This window comes from Sciurus vulgaris (genome assembly GCF_902686455.1).
Source record: "Sciurus vulgaris genome assembly, chromosome: 19".
Lineage (NCBI taxonomy): Eukaryota > Metazoa > Chordata > Mammalia > Rodentia > Sciuridae > Sciurus > Sciurus vulgaris.
Genome location: NC_136480.1, coordinates 14,232,294 through 14,252,135, shown reverse-complemented (window position 1 = coordinate 14,252,135; position 19,842 = coordinate 14,232,294). Strand labels below are relative to the sequence as shown.

Below are 19,842 nucleotides of genomic sequence, written 5' to 3'. Positions count from 1 at the left end.
GTAAATTTTATTTCTTACAAAAAAAAAAAAAAAAAAATCTTACTGAGTGACTCTGGAAAGTCAGTTAACCACCGTGCCCTGTTTCCTTGGCAGTGGAGAATGGGACTCGCAGGTCACCATGAGAGTTAAGAGATGCGTGACAGTCCTGGGAGCAGAGCAGCTGCTCGCTTTGCTGACTCGTTTTTGCATCATTTCTCTCCTTGAGGCTGGTTTCTGCTACCACTTCTCCAGGCTGCATTTGTCACACAGGACAGAAGACAAGTCACTTCTCATTCAGCTACTTAACCCGGGTCGCTCTTGGTCCCTTGAAATGGACTCCTCTCTTCTTTTGCCCCATCAAAGGCCTGATTTTTCTTCCAGAATCAACTCAAGGTTCACATCTCTAAATTTATTCTTCAGTCACCATCACACACATATTCCTCTCTCCCAGTTGTGACAGAGTTTTGGGAGAGTGGCAATGTTGTCTACATGTAAAAGCACATTCAGGGAGAGAAAACAGGCAAGAGGAGAGAACCTAAGCTTCAGGGTCAAGAGGTGCTGACTAAAAGTTGGCCATCTGCCAACAACCAGCTGGGTGACCCAGAACAAGTCACCTTGGACCCTGATCCCCCATCTCTTTGTCTGTTAAATAAGCATCATAATCCCTCTAGCCGGATCTTCTACCATGATCAGTCCAGTAGGACAGGAGTAAGGATAAGAAAGAACAGGAGGGGAAAGGAAGAATCGAGGTAGAAAAAGGCCATGGGGAACTCTGGGTGGGTGAAGATGGAAGAGCTCAGTGGAAAGGAGACGGCAGGGGCCACCTGCCACATCGGGAGCAAGGTTGGTGGTGATGGCCCTGGGCAGAGTCAGAGGGGCCTCATGCCACCAGATTGGTGAAGATAATCTTTTCTATCCTAGAACAAAGCAGTATGTTTGGCATTACTTAGGAAAGGAGAGGAAAAAGCAACAACTCACCCTTAAAGAGGCAACGGCTGGCCTATCTGGGATGCTTAGTTGCAAACTGTGTGGCCAGAGACTGGTTTATATTAAATTCAACCACAGAATGTTCAAGGCATATTTCAATGCAGTAATTTTGGGCTCCCTAGCACATTTCCCCCATCTACACATCAATGACATGTGTCCCACCGCCCCAGCTCTGGGCTCACAGAAGAGACAGATGACCCAGATTGGGTCCATTGGAATAGCACACTTTCAGGGATGCTACTCAAACTGTTTCACAACCAGAACGACAAGAATGCCACTTGTCAAAATGGCCTCCTGCCACAGATAACTAGTACAGCCAGGCTGGACGCCAGCCCACCCACTCCTGTGGGCTTAGGACAAGGGTGGCAGGGGATCCAAGACCAAGGAAGGTCAATCAGATCCTCCTCCAGAATGAAAAGTGGACCTTAGGAAAAAGAAGCAAGGTTCTTTACATCAGCCCAGATATGAAACCTGAGACGAGAGCAGAATGAAAGCAGAGTAACAGGAATGGAAGAGAAAACCGTCGTAAAATGTGTCCTGCAGTTCTTTCTTTAATTCCATGGTCTGCACTATCATCCATCCCAGTTACCTGAGCCAATCAACTCTATTTTGTCTTAAGCTTGTTCAAATTGGCTTTGTCACGTACAATCAAGGGTTGTGACAAAAACTCCTTTGTCCACAGTGGCAAAGCTTAGCTGTGTACAAGAAGGAGCCACGTGCCAAGTTAATCACAGTGGAAAGACCAGGGATCATTAGGAGAAAGGAAGGAGAGGCCCTGGGGACTCACCTCTGGACGAAGAAGTCTCTACCCTCAGCTCATCTGATCTCTGATGATGGCTAACTTCAGACAAGCAGCTGCTGGAACTGAGCGGGGAAACCCCAGGGACCCTTGTCACAGCAACCCAATGTCAGGCTTACTCTTCAGGCCTCAGGTGTTCAGTCTGCTTCAAGTTAATATGCACTTCCTCCTGTGCTGTGATATCCCTGGCCCCAGGCTGTTTCAAGCAAGCGAAGTCCACTGTGGCAATCTATTACTCTCTTAACATTCCCCAGGAATAGGGTCTCTGGGCTTTGCACACATAACACCCAGTGAGTGCTCACACCAGGAAAGACAGAGGCCACGTACAGTAACATCCAGCTCCTGGTCTCCCACCTGACTAGGCAGAACAGCTGCCTGGTTCTGTAGTGTAAGAGTCCAGTAGAATAAAGATACTGGAAAAGAGCTCTGGCTATTCATCCAAATCCCTTGTGACCAGAGCTCAAGTGGCCAAAGTCTGTGGGTTTGTCAGATCCACATATGGGTGACCTTGATCATAAGCAGTGAATGGAAAAGGTCACCTGAGGTTATAAAACTTTCAGTAGGCTCTTTACATTTAAGAAAAATCCCTGAAGTGCAAAATACTCAAAAATGCAGAACTCAGTAAAAGCCTAAATGGAGAACACCTACAACTAATCTCACCTTTAAAAAGTTAATCAAAATGGTCAGAAAGCCCTTGTCAGACATCCCTAGGCTTACAGTGCTCAGGGCTTACTGTACAGCTATGCATGAAGGCAGCCAGGAAGGCAGGAACATGTAGGATGGACAGCCATCAGAGGGCAGGAACCGGGGAGCAGGCACAGAGAGGAGGCAGGACACAGAACCCTCTTCCCGGTCAAACACAGGTCTGGTCAGCCTCATGGTCCTCTCAGCTCACTCTCCACTGTAAGCAGCAATAGTAGACGTTCAATGCGAGTCAGCTGGGCAGCAGGCACTGTGCTAAACACTTGGCATTGTTAGATAAGCAACACTGGGTGAAAACCTCGCACAGTATTTAGACATCTAGTAAGAGCTTAACAAATGTTATGCATCATCATCATCATCATTTTTAATCTTCAGAGTATTTCCATGAGTTAGGCACTACCTGCTAGAGTTATTTTGTACATCACAAATCAGAAGCTGCTAGTTTGGATCTTGAATGTCCCCTAAGACCTATGTCTTGAAGGCTTAGTCCTCAGCCTGTGGTGCTACTCGGAGGTGATGGAACATTTAGGAGGTCTAGTGGAAGGAAACTACATTACTGGGAAGCATTCCTTTGAAGGGGATCTCAGGACCCCAACCCTTCCTGTCTCTCTTTCTTCCCAACCTACATGAGGGGAGTCGCACTATGATGTGCTCCCATTATGGCCTCAGAAGCAAGGAATCCAATCAGCCATGAACTAAAACCTCCAAATTGTGAGCCAAAATAAACCTTTCCTGCCAGGCACAGTGGTGCACACCTGTAATCCCAGTGGTTCTGGAGGCTAAGGTAGGAGGATAGAGAGTTCAAAGCCAGCCTCAGCAAAAGCAAGGTGCTAAGCAACTTTGTCTCTAAATAAAATATGAAATAGGGCTGGGGATGTGGCTCAGGGTTTGAGTGCCCCTGGGTTCAATCCCTAGTACCCAACCCCCCATAGAAAAGAAACAAAATAAACCTTTCCTCTTTATAAGTTGATTATCTCAGTCAACTTATAAACTTTATATAACTCAATAAGCATAAAGTTACTCAATAAGTAGAGAGGACACGATTATAAACCAGACAACCTAGTTCAAGAGCTCTTAACCACCAAAGCATGGTGGTGCACACCTGTAATCCTAGTTACTCTTGAGGTTGAGGAAAGAGGATCACAAGTTTGAGGCCAGCCTGGGCAACTTAAAGAGACCCAATGGTAAAATACAATTTTAAAAAGGCTAGGGATGTAGCCTGGTAATAGAATGTTTACCTATCATGCACAAGGCCCTGGACTCAGTCCCCAGCTCCTGGACAAAGCTGAAGCTCTGAACCATTATGCTCCAGCCCAAAAAGGAGTTTCAGAAGACCAGGGAAGAATCTCCTACCAGTAATTTTCATATGCTGCAAATGAGCGACCGTCTCACTTTTTCCTATCTGTACTCTGTTATGCGGCGCAACTTAAGAACAGACCAATCACCACTGAGAAGTCCAAATTTGAGAGCCTTTATTAGCCAGTGGGCTGACTGTCTCACACAATGCCCCGAAAACTGCTATTGCGGAATAGCCCTGACCATAGGGTTGCAGGGGTTTTTATACCATAAGTCAGTACATCAATCATAAATGTCTGTTGCTGTGATTTAAAATTACAGACTAACATCATGAGATCTAAAATCATTAGCAGAGGGGGAAGTGGGTCAAAATGACCTTACTTAGGTACAAATTAAAGAATGGCTACTAACATCTAGACAATTGCTGTTGACATCACTGGAAAATAGGAATCAAAATGAGAACAATCTTTCATTATACAAGAATTGCCATTTCGTCATTTTGTATTGCCAACCACGTCATGCTAAGCAACTGTTGACGGGTACAGAGGCATGGCGTTCCCAGGGGAAGCATTTCCTACATAACATGGAATCTCAGAGCAAAATGGAGTCTGTTTAGTCACTGCCCATGTTGCCTGGCCTGTAACATTTCCATGGAGCCAAATCCGCCAGCTCGTCACGTACTCCAGTGGTTCTCCAGTATTATCATGTATCAAAATCACCCCGCAGGGGAAACAGGTTTCTGGGTCCTATCCCTTGAGCTTCTGATGCAGGAGATGAAGGCTTGGAGTTGAGGACTTGCAATTCAGCAAGTTCCCCGGTGAGTTAATGCTGCTGGAAAAGCCACCACACTAACAACCACTGCCAAGTTCCTGCTTTCAGTTCGTGGGTCTACGATCGTTGAAAGGGTCAGCTTCTCCAGGAAGCACTCTAAAGCTGCTTTGTACGTGAGCATCTAGTCACGTCACCTTCTCCCACATCTTCATTCCTTGACTGGTTCATTCATTCATTGTACACACCATACCAAGCTCCTACTATGCTCCACCCACAGACACTGGGAAAACAGCCATGACAATGCAGAATTGATTTTCAACCTGGAGGAGCACACAGCAGGTAATTACCAAATAAAAACACAAACTTCAAATTGGTCAAGTGCTAGAAAGAAAAGGAACTGGATTCTTTAAGAGAAAAACCACAGAGGAGGCTACAGTGGAGGCTCTTGGCTTTGTTGATCCAGTACACATTCCTCCTTATTCCTTGCCCCAACTCCTACCTCCTGTTCTCCACTTTTCTTTGGAAGAATAACCTCAAAGGTAGGGCTCCACACCCTCGCCTCGCCCAGGTTGAACCAAGACAGGAAAGAAAGACATGAGATGGTCTCCAGTCAGGCCTCCCTTTCGCCCTGCCTCATGATGGAAATCAGTCCTCAGGTGGAAAAAATGGGAACAAGGAGTGACAGAGGTAAGAGGTGGGAGGAAAAGGGCAGAGCCAGAATGCAGGAGGCCTTGTTTGGAATTCCTGGATCCAGTCATGCCTGAGGGCAGCTGCTTTCCTGGCCTCCCTAGTTGAAAGACCAATTAATTCCTTATTCTGCCTCATTTTCATTATTTTATTGAAGATAACCAGGATGAGCATAGGAACCTCATTTATATTTGAGAGTGATACTTTTCTGGAAAAGTAATGATTAGATTGAGGCCAAAAGAATGAGTAGGCGTAGCCAAGAGGAGAGTCAGAATTACAGTTCCAACACAGAAAACAAGAGATGCCAAGGACCTGGGGTGGGAAAAGCACTTCCGGCGGGAACTGGAAGCAGAGGCGGTCTGGGGGGCTGGTGTGCTGGGAGAGGAGGCAGGAGACGTAGTCAGAGCCTGCAGGCTGTGTAAAGGCCTTTGTAACTCACCTTAAAGAAATGGACCATAAAGATCCATCTGAAACCAAAATTATAGGTGATCAGGTCGAATCCAGGAAACGGAGGCCAGTTTGGATCCTGGAAGTTGGAGGCGCCCCTGGGAGACTGGAATGTCCCTGTCTCCAGAGCTCTTTGATCACCAGGTTACCTGCCCATGCCACCCCTCCCCAAAGGCCACAGACAGGGGATTGCTAATGAATGTCCCCGGGGCCCTACCTGCCTGGGTCACTCCATTTGGCCCTTCCCCTGCCCATCTGCCTCCCACCTCTGGCCCTCCCACCAGCATCTCCTGGGCCTGGTCACTTAGGCAGGAAGGAGAGAGAGAAGCGGGGAGACAGCAGGAGAACAAAGGGGACTTTAGTCTGTAAAAGGGCAGGGCACGCTCACTTCTTGGGATCCCAGAACAGCAGCCACGGCCCCCTCGTCCCTCCTGGGAGAAGTCTGTGTCACCACCTTTAGATACAACCTGCCTCCTGGGCTTGTCTTGGCGTGCTTCTCAGGTGTTATACTTCAACATCTGAGGAAGCAGAACTCGTCACCAAATCTACAGTTAACCTTATGACTTAAACTAACTTTCCTTAAGTCAAAGTTTTCCTCAGCCCCTACGCTAACTCGAAACAGAGCTGTCCACACACCATGCCCCTCCATGCCATCTCCTTCACCCTTTGCTTATTATGGATTTCCTACTGCATCCAACTGACTGACTCTGGGCCCAAACTGCCCTCTCCTAGACTAGAGGAAAGCAGACACCCTCTGACAGCAGATGGCAGGGGACAGAATACTCAGGGTAACACTGCTGTTTCCATAACTAAGTCATGGAAAGTAGACCCCATGGGGCCAATTAGCACCATCTCTAACTACCAGCGGAGGCCCTGTTCTCAGATCTGCTCTTCCCTTTACACAGCTCTGCTTCCTGTTGTGCGAACTCAGATGGAAGGATACTGAGGGTGGAAAGTAGTCACGGAGGAGTTCAAACAGCTGCTCCTCTGAGGAAGGACATGCGCTATTCCTTGCTCCAGCATCCCAAGGTCCCGAATCCTACAAACCACACCGCAAACTCTAGGAACCCTGACACACGCATTCTTTTAAAAGGACTACTTTAGTTAGTGAAGGACAGTGGCGGCGGCAGTGACCACAGATGCCTCGGCATCCATCACTAGATAGATGTCAAGCACCGAGAAGAGCCCGGGCATGTGAGGTTGCTCTTTTTTTCTAAATTTCATAGAACTGAGGCTCAGAAAGGTGAATGGTGTCGAAGGATCACCAACAGTTAAGGCAGTAAGTGAGAATTGAAACTGAATGCCAGACTGTGGGCCCGTAACCACGGTGCCATGTGACCTTCATCATCAGGAAACTGTGCCGACTGGTCTGCAGAGCAATTTAGGTCAAGACGACCACTGTCCTCCAGTGAGGTAAACTCCAAAGAAAGAAAACAAGGGCATGCGAGGCCACTGCAAACACACACCACGGCGCTGCCGACTTCTCAACGGCTCGTTAAAACTGAGGGCTCTCGAGAAGCCAGTTCTTCCTGCAGACTCCCCGGTGGTCACAGGGCTCGACTGCCCACCTGGCCAATCATCCTCCCTAAGATGCTAGCATCTGGCTGCATGAATTCCATTTCTCTGAAATCCTTTGGCAATCCACCTTTCCGTCAATACCCACAGCGCCAAAAGCCAAGAAGAGAAATCCCTGCAACTTATCTTAATCGTGTTGTTTCTCCTTAGAGTTTGGCTCCGCTCCGGACTAACTGGGAAATTTAAGGCAAACTACTTAACCTTTCCAAGCCCTGGTTCTCTCATCTATGAAATTACCTTCCTTATGGTGCTGCTATGAGTAAGATGAGAAATGATTCATGCCCAGCATTTAGCATATGGCACGGTGCCTGACACGTAATAAACATTTAATAAATTTCAACTATTTGGGCCAAATTATTATGTATAATCTGATATATATACATATACTATTATGTACAATGTGATGTCTAAAATATCAGACTTTTCAAATAGATAAATTAAAGATCATTATATTAAAAGAAACCATTTTACAAGAATTTGGCATAGGCTCTTTTGTGTCTGTCTATCTTTCCTCTTATTTCTATTTATAACACTTCTAACACCAAATGTGTTGGGTTTTTCCTCACACCAACCGATCTTCTAACTCCCTAGGATTGAATGTCCTACAATTTAATCCAATTCTGACACCAACTAACCAGAGTTAGTGTCAGTCTCCACATGTCTGAGGGTTCAGTCCCACTGGGCTGCCCTCACTTCAGATCCCAATCCCAACTACTGATACCTAGATACCCTCACCTTCCCTTGACTTGACAACTGTAGCGGTGAGCTTTCCATTACTGAAACCAAACACCTAAGAGCAGAACCTTGCAAAACCTTACAAACCTTACAAAAAAGAAAGGTTGGTTTTGGAGGTTTCCATGACCAGTTGGATCCGTTGCTTTGGGCCTGTGGTAGCACATCATGGAGGGATCACACGGAGGAGAAAGCTCATGTATCTCATGGCTAGGTACAAAAGAGATAGGGAAGAGAGCAGAGTCTCACAATCCCCTTCCACTTGCCCCCCCCCCTTCAAGTTTACACCACCGTCCAACAGTACCACCTGGAAACTACCCCTTGAACCCAAGGGCCTTTGTAGGACATGCCAGATTCAAACTAGAACAACTGCAAAGGGAAAGTTTCCTCAGGACCCATGTTTCCATTTCAGTAATTTTTGGTAAAATGGCTCAAGGAACCCAGAGAAACACTTTACTTACATTTACTAGTTTTTTATAAAGGATACAACTCAGGAACAGATAAAAGAGATGCAGTGGATTAGAAAGAGGGGCAGGGTACATGGCGCCTCCCATGCCCTCAGCAGCTGCTCCAACCTCCCCGCACCTCAAAGAGTCACCTAACCCAGAAGCTCTCTGAACACCACCATGTAGGAGTTTTTATAGAGGTTTCGTTGCTAGGTATGACAGATTAAATCATTTTGGTTGCCAGTGATTATCTCAATCTCCAGCCCCTCTACACTCCCCAGAGGTTAGAGGGGTGAGGCTGAAAGTTCCAATCCTCTAACCAGGCCTTGGACTTTCTGGTGAGTAGCCTGATGCTGAAGCTATCTAGGGGTTGCCAGACACCAGATAGCCCATTAGTACACAAAAGACACTCTTATCACTTGGAGATTCCAAGGGTTTTAGGAGTTATATACCAGGAACAAGGGACAAAATAGATACATATTTTATATTATACCTAAAAGTTAAATAACTACAACTCTGGGAAAATGTCTGTGATGCAATGCAGGGTACATTTGAATTATAGAGCTTAATAACCCCATATCCACAAAAAGAAATTCTATAAGGTATAAGAATGTTATTTTTTTTAAATTGTCCATTTCTGGAGAAAGCAATCCATATTTTAAAAATTCCCAAACAATGCGCCAGGCAGGAGAACAACAGAAGCAAATCCTTCTAGCCTGGAGCTCTAGAGGCCTGAACTGTTCACAGCTAGGCACCACCTAGTTTTGAGAGGTAGAATAAGTTTCTTACAAGAAATTAAGGAAGAGGAGTGTGATGTAACCAACCAAGTTACATCATAGTTGTATGATGTAACACGTGAGCTCAGCCAGCTCACATAACCTTTATAGACGTCAGTGTTCTTGTTGATGAAATGAGATAAGGACACACAGATGATTTTTCAGGTCCCTTTTTGCTTTCAAATGCCATGACCGGAGAAAGACTACCACTACCTGTGCAAGATAATAGGGGAACTTTTCTCAAATAATACTGTCCTTCAAATAGAAAGCATGCTCTTTTATTTCAGCTTCTAACCCTGACCCTTGCTGGTAACCAAACCAGGTAATGATTTAATCTGTAAAAAACAAAATTCGAAGATGATACAGAGAAGTAGGTTACAGGTGTTTGCCATCCTGACTGCCCAGGGTTATGCCCTTTCCTGCTTATACCTGCAAAGAAAGGGACATCCTCTTGAGCAGTCAGCATTGGGGACAACAGCCTTCTCCCAAGAAATCACCATACCTTGATAACATACAGCCCTTCCTGTTGGAAAATCACTACATTTATCTGAATATCATGCTATTCTCCAAACAAGGGACAATCCTGGCAAAGGGAGGTAAATATGTAAGCTACATGGGAATATAGGATATAAAAATAATTTCACATTTATGCCACAGTCATAAAGAATATATCACCTCTCGGCATGACCTCATTACAGAGGAATTCATTGCATGTTTTATTAATTCTAGGAAAGATATGCATTTCTTAATCTGTCAAGAGGCAAAGAGTATAGGACATTAGAACCGGTTTAGTGATTGGTACTAGTGACTAGTGAGTGTCTCACGGATATTCCTCCTGGAGCTTCAGGGATAGATGTAAATGGAGTCCATTTGAGGCTACTAAAGTGAGACATCAAAACTCTTGGTTGTAAGCAACAGCACTGATCATTAACTTAGTCAGAAACAAACATTTTGTGGGGAGTGAATCTCACAGAACCAATGGAAGCTTGGAGGAGCTGGCTAAATACCATGAAGCACCCCTGGGAACTCCAGAGGTCCAGAAGTGGGACACAGAGCAAGCACATTGCTTCCAAGGCAGTGAGACTAAGAGGCCACTGGATGAATGACATCCAAGTATCATTATGTCCTTAAGTCACTTGCTCAAGATTCAAAGTCCTGAGAGAGTGAATCTGATTGCCAGAGTTGGTCACATGTCAGTCACATGGGAACAGAAAGTAAAAAGGCTCTGTATTCTTCCAGTTCCATGGAAAAAGAGAGGCACTGAAAACTTACCCTCCCAGAAATGCTACACAAAATAGTGAAGGGCAGTCTCAAAGGAAATCAGGGTACCATGAAGGAAGAACTTACGCTTGTTTGCCACCAAAAGAAAAAGAAGTCAAAAACAATATAGCTATGTAAGTGTTTGTCATTTAATAAACATGTCCAGGTCATATGATACTATAAAGAAAGAAATTCCAGGGCATAGAAGATCTCGGAGGCCAAAAACATGCAATATCTAACAAGTTCTCACCACCTTGGATATCCTGAGCTGTTATGCATTAAGAAAGGAAGGGATTCCAATAAGATTCTTAGACCTGTACTCAAAATAAAATGGCCAGGCACTTAGTTGCTGAACAAATTCCCACTAAGTCATTGGATTATTTTTCTCCTTTTCCTCCCTCTTTTAAAGAAGGATTTAAAAAAATCTGCAGGTTTCACCAGAAGTCCCTAACTTTTGAATTCAGATACCTCATAGGTGCAGCTGCAGTTAAAAGCCTGTGGTTTTAAGCAAGGCAAATACCTGTACCCGCTCCTAAGCCAGGTTTTCAACAGTGAATCCAAAACAAATGGTCTTGACTTAGAAGTCTCATCCTTAGATCCCAGGCACAAAGGGGTGTTTGGCAGCAGCACACTCTTTGTAGATTGGGAGGCAAATGCTACAACTTCTGTGGAAGTGTGACCAGCGTTCATTTTGAGATCTTCAGGTGGCATCATGAGAAATGTCACTCTGGCTTATCACATCAATGTGACTTGGTGTGTTTTGAAAACCACCTACTTCAAGTCTCCCTACTTCACTGAATGTTGAGGTGTAAAGACATAAAACTTGTTGGAGGGAGTTTTGACCTATAGCAGGCAATTGTCTTATTTTTCATAAGCCGTTTTCATTTTTTAACATACAATTCTCACAAGCTCTCCTTCCTATTCCATGAGGAAAGAGTCAATCTGGATACTTTAAGTTAACAAATTACTAAGCAGATATATATATATATATATATATATATATATATATAATAAAAAGCACCAAGCTCATTTGGTATACGTACATTTTTCTAAACACCGCTAAAAGCTACCCTGTTCTACTAAGAAAACACACAATGAATTTGAATTGTTTAAAGTAAGCATTCAATTCAGCAAGGCCTTGAAATACCACACTACGGTTTCGAAATGTCTGAGTCATGAGAGACTTTGGACACAGAGAGTAGACATGAAATGCTGCTGCACGAGTTTCTCAGGAGCACCTGAACCTGTGAAGCTAGGTGAGGATGCGAGTCACAAAACAAAGTCAATACTAGATATGCCCCAAAAGAAAGCAGTGTGGGCAAAAGGAGGGCACTACTCTTCTCTTCCCCAAAATGAAAGCATTTTATGTCCATTTTATGTCCATTGATGTACTAGTAAATGCTCAGTTGTAGCCAGAGGTACCCCAACATTTACTAGACTCTCCCAGGAACTAGGTCACTCCTGCCTAATTAGCAATTAACTCTTTGCAGTTCATTTGTGGCCTGTTTGTACTGAAGTGGCTGCCTCCTGTCCTGAAAGAATCTGACCATTTTTCTAAAGGTGCCCTTATTGGGAACTTGGGTCATCTTGCACAGGATGCACAATGCTAAGCATTCCATGGGAGTCAAGTTCATATCCAGCAACCCAGAGTCAACAGGCCAGGATCTGGTCCTGTTTCTAGAACAAGTCAAGTATCCTTTCTGGCCCACCATTTCTCACTTTGAAAGTCAAGAATTGAATACAGGGATGAATCTTATCATAAAATATTTCTATTTTATAGAAATACATTAGCACTGGAAAAAAGAAACCAAATTATCAAAAGTCAAAGGGGACACGAATTATGTCTTTTTGCCTCTAAGTACCAGCAGCAACTGGGAACTTTACATTCAGATATTAAAAGTTTTCTTTCATGTGCCTGCTGTTACTTGTTTCTTCCCACAAACAATCCCCATCTAGCTGAGTGGAGTCTTTCCATATCTCATGCTCACTCATGTATTAATTCACAACATGTTCATAAATGCTGGTGTATGTGTGTGTTTCAATACATTATATATACTTATGTATATATCACATACATAAAATTCAGTCCAGTAGGGTCAGTTGTGCAAATAAGATTTAATATAGCCTGATACATGCCTTGATGGAAGAAGTAAAAATTGACCTGTGAGTGGTACCTGCCCCAAACTTTAGTGATCAAAGAAAGATGGGGTGAAAGAAAGATTCAAGTCGAACTGAATAGCAAAACACAATAATGAGTTTGCAGTTAAAGAGGGGTAGAAGGAATATTGCAGGCAAAACAAACAGCCTCTATGACATTCCAGAAGCAAACGAGAGCATGGCATGGCCAAGGAAAAAAATTCTTCTAGCAAGAGATGAGGTTAATTAGGTCAATAGGTATGTCATTAAAAGGCATTTGTATGTATATATTTACAGATAGGTATGCACATATGTGTCCATATATCCATACAGACACACACATAATGTGTATGTGTGTATAAAAGATTTAAGCAAAAGTAACATTAATCAGATTTGTATTTTCCAAGGATCACTCTGACTGCAGCTCATTGAGTGAATTTGAAGAGAGGAACACTGGAGGCACAGAAACCAGACAGAAAGCGGTTGCCATAATCCAGATGAGAAAAAATGGTGACCTGTAAGGGCGACAGCAGCAGAGACAGAGAAAAGTGAATGAAACCATAAAAGACGTAGCAGAGAGCTTCCATAGAACTTGATGACTGACTGGACACGGGGTGGCGGGGAGGGGAGGGGATGAATGAAAGGGAGGAGTCACAGTTGACGCCCCCTTTTCTTGTCTGACCAATTGCTTGATGGTGGTCTTGTTCATTGTAATTTTAAAGGTTAATGAGTTCTGGAAGGAATTTGAATTTCATAAATTTGAGGCACCCGCTCAGGACAGTAATTACTAGACTAGATTGGAAGTGCAGATTTGGGGATCATGAGTATATTAAAGGTGGGATCACCTAGGGAGAATGTGCCAGGAAAGGAGGGCCTGAAAGAAAACTCTGAGGGATAAGCAACCAGTAAATGACCAAACTAATTGTTGTACAACTTTACGGAAATTATAAGTGGTAAAAATTATAATTAGGAACAAAGCTTTATTGTATTGTGTTGCATTTAAGAGACCTACCATAAAGCCCAAACCTAGTAGTGTCGTGTTCTCACAGGGTACCCCAGACCCTTCTCTGGATGGTGTTAGAACCTCATGGCCTCCTGTTTCTTCTGACAGTGCAAGGCTGGAGCAGGACGCAACAAGTGCTGGCTGCTGACCTTTCATATTCGTAAGCATCTCAGGTTGTTCTGAATTGGCGTGGCTAGGGTATGAGTACCATCTCCTCCTGTCTTCTTACTCCGGTTGCCCTGAATCGGCATGTACCTCCCTGCCGGACTTGCCTCCTCATCTCTGAGGTGGTTTCCATAGCAATGATGAACTGAGGAGGAAAGACAAACACACCCCTCTCCCCGGGCATGCAATACATTAAAATGAAGATATCAAAAATACAGTTTGAAAGATAAAAAGAAAACTAGTACAAAAACCATATACCCAACCAAAATTGGCAAGGGAATAATACATGTGAGCTAAATTCCTCATTTTTTTTTTTCTTCTTTTAAAAGGTGTCAGTAAAACTTCCCAAAGCTGAGAAATCAAGGACTAGAGACACAAACATCTTACAACTACCAAAACTAAAAAGGGAAATGAGAAATAGCAAAGTGGATCCTTTTCTGAGTGGGCCTGGGCAAACAGGGAAAAGGAGCAGTTTTTAAAAATATATTTATTTTCTAGAGGAGTTTTAGATTCACTGCAGAACAGTATGGAATGTGGAGTTCTCCTACATCCCATGTCCCCCACATATGAAGCCTACAGCACATCAACACCCGGCACCAGAGTAGTCCCTCTCTAACTAGTGTTGAGCCCACACAGACACACCCTTAAAACCTCGTCCATAGTTTCCATAAGGGTTCACTCTTGGTGTTGTGCCTCCCATTTTGACAAATGTATAATGACATACACCCACCATTATGATATAATACAGAATAGTTCTGCTGCTCTAAAAAATACTCTGTGTTTAGCCAGGTATTGTGGCACATGCCTGTAATTGTAAAGACTTGGGAGGCTGAAGCAGGAGGATCTCAAATTCAAGGTCAGCCTCAGCAACTTAGTCTTAAAATAAAAGTGAAAAGGGCTAGGGATGTAGTTCATTGGTAGCATACTCCTTGTCGGATTGGCTTCTTTCACATCATAATATACATTTAAAGTGTATCATGTCTTTTCATGGCTTGGCAGCTCATTTATCTATATGGCTGAAAAATATTCCATTACCCGAATGTATTACAGTTGATTGATCCATTTGCCAATTGAAGAACAGCATGATTGCTTCTAAATTTTTAAATTATGGATAAAACTGCTAGAAACATCTGTGGGCAGGTTTGGGTGGACACAGTTTTCAATGCATTTAGGTAAATACTGAGGAGTGAGGTTGTTGGGTGAAAATTTTCTAAGAAACTACCGAATTGTTGTCCAAAGTGATTATAATATTTTGCATTTCTACCAACAAGAAGTGGAAGTTCCTGTGACTCTACATCCTCACCAGCATTTGATGCTGTCCATGTTCTGAATTTCTGCCACTCCAGTAGATGTGTATTGGAATCACATTGTTCTAATGTGTAATTTCCTAGTGACATACAACGCTGTATTTTTGTTTGCCATTTGTGTATTTTCTTGGGTCTTCTCTCTTCAGATCTTCTGCTCATTTTTATTTGGATTGTTCCTTTTCTTATTGCTGCAGTTTCAAAGTCCCTAATACATCTGGATAACATTCCTTTACAAGAGATGTCTCTGCAATTCTGCATCTTGCAAATACTGTGATTTTTTGTTGTCAATCCCCTAACAAGTGTCATTAGCAGAGTAGAAGAGTTAATTTTAATGTAGTCTAAGTTATCAATTATTCTTTCATAGACTATGCCTTTGGTGTTATATCAAAAAAAATCTTCACTAAATGCATAGTTACCTCAATTTTCTTCTATGTTATCTTCTAGAAATTTTACATGTAGGTCTATGACCCATTTTTCAGTTTTCATGATGATTTAAAAAAAGTTTTGACTTTATTTTTAATGCTTTGGTACTTTTGTGTTTCCAACTAAATATTTCACTTTTAGATAATTTTGAAAAACTGATACCCAAGAACCTGATTTTTTTTTATTGTAAACAAATGGGATACATGTTGTTTCTCTGTTTGCACATGGAGTCAAAGGCATACCATTTGTGTAATCATACATTTACATAGGGTAATGTTGTTTGATTCATTCTGTTATTTTTTTCCTTCCCCCCCCACACCTCCCACCCCTCTTTTCCCTCTATACAGTCCTTCCTTCCTCCATTCTTGCCCCCCTCCTTAACCCTAACCCTAAACCTAACCCTAACCCTAACGCTAATCCCTCCTACCCCCCCATTATATGTCATCATCCGCTTATCAGCGAGATCATTCGTCCTTTAGTTTTTTGAGATTGGCTTATCTCACTTAGCATGATATTCTCCAATTTCATCCATTTGCCTGCGAATGCCATAATTTGATCATTCTTTATGGCTGAGTAATATTCCATTGTATATATATACTACAGTTTCTTTATCCATTCATCAATTGAAGGACATCCAGGTTGGTTCCACTATCTGGCTATTGTGAATTGAGCAGCTATGAACATTGATGTGGCTGTATCTCTGTAGTATGCTGATTTTAAGTCCTTTGGGTATAGGCCAAGGAGTGGGATAGCTGGGTCAAAAGGTGGTTCCATTCCAAGTTTTCTGAGGAATCTCCACACTGCTTTCCAGAGTGGCTGCACTAATTTGCAGCCCCACCAGCAATGTATGAGTGGACCTTTTTCCCCACATCCTCTCCAACACCTGTTGTTGCTTGTAGAACCTGATATTTTTAAAAATAAATAAATGAGTTTATCCCCATGAAATTGTTTGACTAGGAGTCAAGAAAAATGAGTACAAAATTGTTGAGAAGAAGTTTGAATCTATTACTTCTTAAATTCAACAGAAATCTAGTGAGGTTCTGCTCTGGGGTTGTCACTGGGTCACAGAAGTGTGCTCTACAAGGACCTGATCTTGGTGTCAGCAGAGCAAACCTCACGTTCCAGAACTGCCTGGACCTGAACCAATGTGCTGTCAAATGCGGGGTGATGACTTCATGAGTCTGTCATCCATCCAGAGGTGAAATATCAGGAAAATGGAGAACTGGTCCTTCATGAGTGATGTAGGACAAACAGTCAAGGAAGGCAAGGCACCGCACAGGTGGTGCCAACACACTGCAGGACCAGGACCAGACTGCGCCGTGATGTCCTCTGCCGCTTTCCAGCTAGCTGTGCCATTGGCCATCCTGCTGTTACAGGCTGGGGCCTTCCCGGAAGCTGAGGCAGTGCAAGGCCCCCTTCTTGCAATCAGTCAAAGATTGCAGACACATCCGTCAGAGCAACAGGCATGAATTCATTAGGAGGATGGGAAAGGGCAGAAGGGACACTCTCATGGCTGGGCAGCTCATTTACTTATATGGCTGAAAAATATTCCATTAAATGACTGTATTTATTGTAGTCTTCTCAGAGAGGAGAGGGATGGCATGCTCCTCCTGCCTCCAGTGCTACTGGGTGTGGGGAGTCCCGGAAGGTTTTCAGAGTCACACCCAAGTCCATCTTCTGACTTTTGACTGACAGCATAGGATCTGTATGGACGACCTCCAGGACAGGATGGTTTGGCCCTCTTAGAATAGGACAGACCTGATGATTCAACTTCTAAGCAATTACCCTGAGAAAATTAGTCAGAGATCTGGATAAGCTGTTCATTCAACACCCTTCATGATAGAGGAAAATTTACATAAATAGTTAAAATATATCCATATGATAGAATGTTATAAAGCTATTTCAAATAATGTCTTTAAATAATTTTTATTTTCCTGGAATTACAACGAATCACTAGGATATGGAAGGTACATTATTTATGCATTATTCCTCATACTTTTTCATATGATGCATATTAGTTGTATAATCAGAAAAGACTTAAAGTTTTTTTCCTCAGGGACTTGAAGTATGAAAAAAAAAAGGACCCAAAAATAAGATATTCAGTAACTACCAACAATTTTCAGGACACTGGACCAAAACAGAAATATGATGTCCAATCCCACTGCTATCACAAAATAGATTTAAGCATTGGAAACACACATAAAACTCTACAGCAGAAATCTGTGAAACATAATTAGTAGAGGTTGGTTTACTAAAGAGAGAATTTAGATAATTAGAAGAGAGATCTGGGGGTTTAAGAATTATAGGGGAAGGATAAATGACAGAATTATAACCAGGAACAAAACAAGGTTCTTCAAATATCTCTGTAAAATGTAATCTCTCAGCAGACAGCAAAGCATCTTCAACTTCTGAAACTGTACTGTGTGCTATTACTACCTCCAGCCTATCCTGATGTTATCTTCATTGTGGGGCAGGGAGCTGACATGAAATTTTGCTTACCATTTTTTCCAAATAATATTTTCCAAATAATATTATGCTTCAGAAGAAGCAGCTCATTATTTGTGGTACAGGTCCTGGATTGAAGGTCCACGTTTAAGTCACAATTCTATTGCTTATTTAGAGCATGATGCGGGTAAGTCAATAGCCGACATGAGACACTTGTCTTCTTTGTTTAAGAGACCAGCTCTGTTCTATCATAGAGTTAACACAAGGATTAAAAGAGATCATGTACATGATGGTGAAGAAGTGTTAAGCAAACAAGGTGCATTGTATAGTAAGATAATTCTCATCCTATCGACAATTCACAGTTTGGCCTCCTGTAGCAATTCAAGAAGATCCAAAGTTGAACCCCTGGTTGAAAGAGCAACTCACAGACCAATGTGGCTGCCTAGAGAAGCACCCTATTACCCTCTGGTACTGAGTGTGCAGTTCTCAAAATTCTGGGTACACAGTGGCAGATGACCTTCCCACGTGGACGAGGGTCATTCTTCAGATGCACCGAGCATGTGGTTGTGCTTCCAAACTAGAACTAACCATCAAACAAGCTCCTGAAGGCACCACCAGCCCCCAGGTCTGTGTTGTACTGCTCTATCTGTTCATTCATCCGTCCACTGAGAAAAGATTATGCGAAAAGCTTCAGAAAAAAACAACAAAGAACAGAAATCAGACAACACCCTGCCCACATGGAGCCCACACCAAGGGGGGAAAGAAAATATTAATCAGAGAAGCACATACACAGATATAAAAATGAAAGCTATAATGACAAATAAAAGAGATGTTCAAAGGTTGTAATATTTAGTTGGAAGGGCTGATCTGGACCAATGGATATGAAGAAGTCTTTCCTGAGTGGAGATAGGAGAGATGGATGAGTGTTGAGAGAAGACTCACCAGACCATGTATAGGGATCAGCATGATAAAAGGTCCTGTGGCAGAAAATACTGACATCAAGAAAATGAAAAGAGGATAGTATGTCTAGGACAGAGATCAGGAAAAGGAAGGTACAAGATGACAGAAAAGGGTAGACTACACTAAGGTTTGTGCTATGTTTAGTTTGAGAGCAAAGGAAGCCATTGAAAGATTCTGATCAGAGAAGGGACCAAATTCAATTTGTATTTTGAAAGATAATTCTGACCATAATGTGTCAGGATGCCAGGTCACTCCATATGAGATTTACATAAATTTTTACATACAAATTTAAATTTACATACAATTTACATGCAATTTTTTTTCCACATACACAGTTATATATAGGGTCCTACAGTTGACAAGTTCCTACCAAAGTTCTAATTTTAAAAGACCACAAGATGGCAGGCATGGGGGCGAATGCCTATAATCCCAGCAGTTTGGGAGGTTAAGATGGGAGGATTGAAAATTTGAGACCAGCCTCAGCAACTTAGCAAGGCCCTAAACAACTTAGTGAGACCCTATCTTAAAACAAAAATTAAAAAGGCTGGGGATATGGCTCAGTGGTAAAAGTGCCTCTGGGTTCAATCCCCAATAGTATCACCACAAAGAAAGACCACAAAAAATCCTTGATCCTATTTCTGTAAGACAGTATTGATGACCAACACAAGACATTATTGACAAATCCTAACCCAATCCTACTGTCTGGAAGGAGATAATAAAAGGTCAAGAGTTTCAGCCTCATCTTTTTTCCAACATGGCATATCAACATGTTTTGATTAATGAAAATGATAAAAAAGATTAAAACAGGCAAAAGTCAAAGTCTAGAACAACTGGAAAATTCTGGCAAGCATTGTGAAGTTAAGCCACAACATCTAGACTAAATCTTACCCACATTATTAAGATATGCTAACATGCAGATCCACAGCGAGATGTTCAAAGTATCTAA

At 42.7% G+C, this 19,842-nt stretch overlaps 1 long non-coding RNA gene across 5 annotated transcripts in view; it reads right to left on the bottom strand.

The window, feature by feature from the left end:
• Positions 1 to 19,842, bottom strand: part of LOC306650319 — a 510,857-nt gene that overhangs the window by 439,167 nt on the left and 51,848 nt on the right. The window lies entirely within an intron of this gene.